The 5,000-nt window shown below is 70.3% G+C and overlaps 1 non-coding gene across 1 annotated transcript; it reads right to left on the bottom strand.

Annotated features, from left to right (window-relative positions):
- Positions 1 to 3,700: 3,700 nt before the first annotated feature.
- On the bottom strand, positions 3,701 to 3,819 carry LOC135979643 (5S ribosomal RNA). Its single transcript, XR_010596909.1, has one exon. It is a non-coding gene; the product is annotated as a 5S ribosomal RNA (ribosomal RNA).
- Between the last annotated feature and the right edge of the window lie 1,181 nt (positions 3,820 to 5,000).

The raw sequence follows: 5,000 nt of genomic DNA, 5'->3' as shown, positions 1-5,000 counted from the left end.
GCTTAATAGTCGTCCCCCGGGCAGTCCGGGAGAGGCTTAATCGTCATCCCCCGACAGTGTGTGTGTGTGTGTGGGGGGGGAGGCTTAGCAGTCTTCCCCCAGGCTGGGTGGGGGCCTGGCGGGAGGCGTCGCAGTCTTCCCCCGGGCGGTCCGGTGGGGGAGGCTTAGCAGTCGTCATCAGGGCGGTCCGGGGGTGGGGGGAGGCCTCAGAGTCGTCCCTCGGAGAGCCGGGTCGGCGGCGGTGGCGGGTGTCAGGCTTTACGTCCAGCCTCCGGAGGGTGAGCGTCCTCGGACGGGATGCAGCTGCCGCAGAGAGGCAGCCTCTGAGGCAAGGAGCGGAGCACCGAGGCTGGGGAGAGGGGAGCAGGAGCCGGGGGCTGGGGTGGGTGGGTGGGGGGGGCGTTCAGGACAACCGATCAAGCCCCGGGAAGCGGCTGTCAAATGTTCAAAGTCCCCCCCGGGACAACAGGTCAAGCCCTGGGAGGCGGCTGTCAAATGTTCAAAGTCCCCACCGGGACAACAGGTCAACCCCCGGGAAGCGGCTGTCAAATTTTCAAAGTCCCCGTTCGGCCACCAGGTCAACCCGCTGAATCTACTGGGTTGACCTGGCGGCCGGTTTGCTTTCCGGCCACCAGGTCAACCCATTGGATTCGACGGGTTGACCTGGCGACCGGTTTGCTTTCCGGCCACCAGGTCAACCCATTGGATTCGACGGGTTGACCTGGTGGCCGGTTTGCTTTCCGGACCGGATGTCACCCCACTCCCAGGGCAGCGCGGCAGTGGTGCTGAGGACCGCAGAGGGGGGGCTTAATAGTCGAGAGGGAGCAGGTCCGGGGGAGGCTTAATAGTCGTCCCCCGAGGACTCCGGGGGCCAGGCTTAATAGTCGTCCCCCCGGGCGCTCCAGGGGGAAAGCTTAATAGTCCTCCCCCGAGGATAGGCTTAATAGTCGCCCCCCGGCCAGTCCGGGGGAGGCTTAATAGTCGTTCCAGGGGAGGCTTAATAGTCATCCCCCGGGCAGTCCGCGGGAGGCTTAATAGTCGTCCCCCGAGTGCTCCGGGGGGCAGGCTTAATAGTCGTTCCCCAGGCAGTCTGGGAGAGGCTTAAGAGTCATCCCCCGACAGTGTGGGTGTGGGTGTGGGCGGGGGGGAGGCTTAGCAGTCGTCCCCAGGGCGGTCCGGGGGTGGGGGGAGGCCTCAGAGTCGTCCCTCCGAGAGCCGTGTCGGCGGCGGTGGCGGGTGTCAGGCTTTACGTCCAGCCTCCGGAGGGTGAGCGTCCTCGGACGCGATGCAGCCGCCGCAGAGAGGCAGCCTCCGAGGCAGGGAGCGGAGCACCGAGGCTGGGGAGTGGGGAGCAGGAGCCGGGGGGGAGGTGGGGGGCGTTCAGGACAACAGGTCAACCCCCTGGAAGCGGCTGTCAAATGTTCAACGTCCCCACTCGGCCACCAGGTCAAGCCCCGGGAAGCGGCTGTAAAATTCTCAAAGTCCCCACCGGGACAATAGGTCAAGCCCTGGGAGGCGGCTGTCAAATGTTCAAAGTCCCCACCGGGACAACAGGTCAACCCCCGGGAAGCGGCTGTCAAATTTTCAAAGTCCCCGTTCGGCCACCAGGTCAACCCGCTGAATCTACTGGGTTGACCTGGCGGCCGTTTTGCTTTCCGGCCACCAGGTCAACCCATTGGTTTCGACGGGTTGACCTGGCGGCTGGTTTGCTTTCCGGCCACCAGGTCAACCCATTGGATTCGACGGGTTGACCTGGTGGCCGGTTTGCTTTCCGGCCCGGGTGTCACCCCACTCCGAGGGCAGCACGGCAGTGGTCTTGAGGACCACAGAGGGGGGCTTAATAGTCGAGACGGAGCAGGTCCGGGGGAGGCTTAATAGTCGCCCCCCGGCCAGTCCGGGGGAGGCTTAATAGTCGTCCCCCGAGGACTCCGGGGGCCAGGCTTAATAGTCGTCCCCCCCCGGGCGCTCCAGGGGGGAAAGCTTAATAGTCCTCCCCCGAGGACTCCGGGGGCAGGCTTAACAGTCGTCCGCCCCGGGCGCTCCAGGGGGAAAGCTTAATAGTCCTCCCCCGACAGTGTGTGTGTGTGTGTGTGGGAGGGAGGCTTAGCAGTCTTGCCCCGGGCGGTCCGGTGGGGGAGGCTTAGCAGTCGTCCCCAGGGCGGTCCGGGGGTGGGGGGGGGGGGGAGGCCTCACAGTCGTCCCTCGGAGAGCCGGGTCAGCGGCAGTGGTGGGTTTACGTCCAGCCTCCGGAGGGTGCGCGTCCTCGGAGGCGATGCAGGCGCCGCAGAGAGGCAGCCTCCGAGGCAGGGAGCGGAGCACCGAGGCTGGGGAGAGGGGAGCAGGAGCCGGGGGCTGGGGCTGGGGGTGGGGGGCGTTCAGGACAACCGGTCAAGCCCCGGGAAGCAGCTGTCAAATGTTCCAAGTCCCCACTCGGCCACCAGGTCCACCCCAGTCTAGCAATGGGGTTGACCTGGCTGACGGCCGGTTAGTATCAAGGTAAACTCACCGTCGTCCACAGGAGGGCAGCTCTCAGGCCGGCCGGCTGCGGCTGACTCTGGGGCGGCGCCCGGTCCCGGCAGCGAGGGGCGGGGGGCGCGGAGCGAGACGGGGCTAACCGGGGGGGGGCGCCTCCTGCGACTTTGGGGGCCGCGGGTCGTCAGTGGCGTGCAGGCCGGGCCTCTCCCGGGGGATTCGGGGGGGCGGTCCTGCGGGCCGGGCGCAGGGGGCTCGAGCGAGCCCGGGCCGGTCCGCCCCGGGGCCGGGGTCTCCGCCTGCGGCTCAGGGGGGCGCGGGTCGTCGGGGGAGGAAGCCCGGGGGAGCCGCACACCGGCCCGCCAGGCCAGGCCTGGCCTGGATGGCCGCGGGGGGATTCGGGGCGGTCCCGCGGGCCGGGGGCCGGGCGCAGGGGAGGCGGGGGGGCCGAGCGAGTCCGTCCCGGGCCCGGGGCCTCCCCCTGCGGCTTTGGGGTCCGTGGGTCCCCGCTGGAGGAAGCCACTGGGAGCTGGACACCCGCCGTCCGTCCCGCCAGGCCAGGCCTGGCCTGGGTGGCCGCGGGGGGATTCGGGGCGGTCCCGCGGGCCGGGGGCCGGGCGCAGGGGAGGCGGGGGGGCCGAGCGAGTCGGGCCCGGGCCCGGGGCCTCCCCCTGCGGCTTTGGGGTCCGTGGGTCCCCGCTGGAGGAAGCCGCTGGGCGCTGGACACCCGCCGTCCGTCCCGCCTGGCCAGGCCTGGCCTGGGTGGCCGCGGGGGGATTCGGGGCGGTCCCGCGGGCCGGCGGCCGGGCGCAGGGGGTCCGAGCGAGTCCGTCCCGGGCCCGGGGCCTCCCCCTGCGGCTTTGGGGTCCGTGGGTCCCCGCTGGAGGAAGCCGCTGGGCGCTGGACACCCGCCGTCCGTCCCGCCTGGCCAGGCCTGGCCTGGGTGGCCGCGGGGGGGGATTCGGGGCGGACCTGCGGGCCGGCGGCCGGGAGGGTCCGGGCCAGTCCGCCCCATGCCCGGGGTCTCCCCCAGCGGCTTCGGTGGCCCCGGGGGGGGTCCTCCGCGGAGGAAGCCGGGTGGGTGGGGAGCCGGACCCCAGGCGCCCAGACCCGTGACCTGCGGCCGCGACCTCCGACTCGGCAGGAGCGACGAGGGGCTTTCCGGCCCGTCCCCCCCTCTCCTTCCCCCCCAGAAAAGGAGAGAGAGCTGACTCGGACCGGGAAAAGCTGCCTACGGCACCTGGGATTCCCAGGCGGTCACCCATCCAAGTACTAGCCAGGCCCGGGACGGTTTACCTTCCGAGATCGGACGGGATCGGGGGCGTTCGGTCCGGTATGGCCGTAGGCACCCGGCCCCGCGCCTCCTCGCCCGCTTTCCCCTGCCGACGCCCGGGCCTGCCGCACGGTGAGCCCCGGTCGGACTGCCCCCCCCCCCTGCGGCAGGGCCCCCGTCTCTCGCGGGCCCGGTCCTTTTTTCCTTTTCGAGCTCCGGGGCCCGGGCTGGCCGCCAGAGCCCCTCCGCCCGCCCTCCCCGGCGTCGGGGAAAATACTGTCCCGGACTTCCAGTGCGCCCGATCCTGTCAGCCGGGGGGTGGGGAGGGGCAGTCCCTCGCTGCGGCCGGGGAGGGTGAGCCCAGGGCGGCTTGCCTGCCGTGCGAGGCCCCTCTCGGCCACCAGGTCAACCCCGAGTCGAAAGGGCTGAAAAATTTTCAGAGTCCCCTCCCGGGCACCAGGTCAACCCGTGGAATCGGACGGGTTCACCTGCTGGCCGGTTCGCTTCCCGGGCACCAGGTCAACCCGTGGAATCGAAAGGGTTCACCTGCTGGCCGGTTTGCTTTCCGGCCACCAGGTCAACCCCTAGGGGTTTTAACGGGGGCACGCCCGGTGGCCTCTTTCCCGTCCGGTCACCAGGTCAACCCGGATCTCCCTCCTTCCCTGGGCGTCCCCTCCTCGGAGGCGTCAGGTTCCATTCCCCCCCCCCCCCCAGACTTCCAGGGGCCCGATCCAGTCGGCCGGGAGGCAGTCCCTCGCTGCGGCCGGGGAGGGTGAGCCCAGGGCGGCCTGGTCCATGTCTCTAGTGGGCCCGATCCTTTTTTTTTTTTTCGAGCTCCGGGGCCAGGCCCGCCCGGGCAGCCCTCCTCGGAGGCGTGGGGCGATTTCCCCCCGCCCCCAGACTTCCAGGGGCCCGATCCTGTCGGCCGGGAGGCAGTCCCTCGCTGCGGCCGGGGAGGGTCAGCCCAGGGCGGCTTGCCTGCCGTGCGAGTCCCCTCTCGGCCACCAGGTCAACCCCGAGTCGAAAGGGCTGAAAAATTTTCAGAGTCCCCTCCCGGGCACCAGGTCAACCCGTGGAATCGAACGGGTTCACCTGCTGGCCGGTTCGCTTTCCGGCCACCAGGTCAACCCGTGGAATCGAAAGGGTTCACCTGCTGGCCGGTTCGCTTTCCGGCCACCAGGTCAACCCCTAGGTTTTAAGGGGGGGGGACGCCAGGTGGCCTCTTTCCCGTCCGGTCACCAGGTCAACCCGGATC

This window comes from Chrysemys picta, unplaced genomic scaffold, assembly GCF_011386835.1.
Source record: "Chrysemys picta bellii isolate R12L10 unplaced genomic scaffold, ASM1138683v2 scaf1090, whole genome shotgun sequence".
In the NCBI taxonomy this organism is placed as follows: domain Eukaryota; kingdom Metazoa; phylum Chordata; order Testudines; family Emydidae; genus Chrysemys; species Chrysemys picta.
Note: the sequence above shows the minus strand (reverse complement) of the source record. Positions and strands in the feature narration are given on the sequence as shown.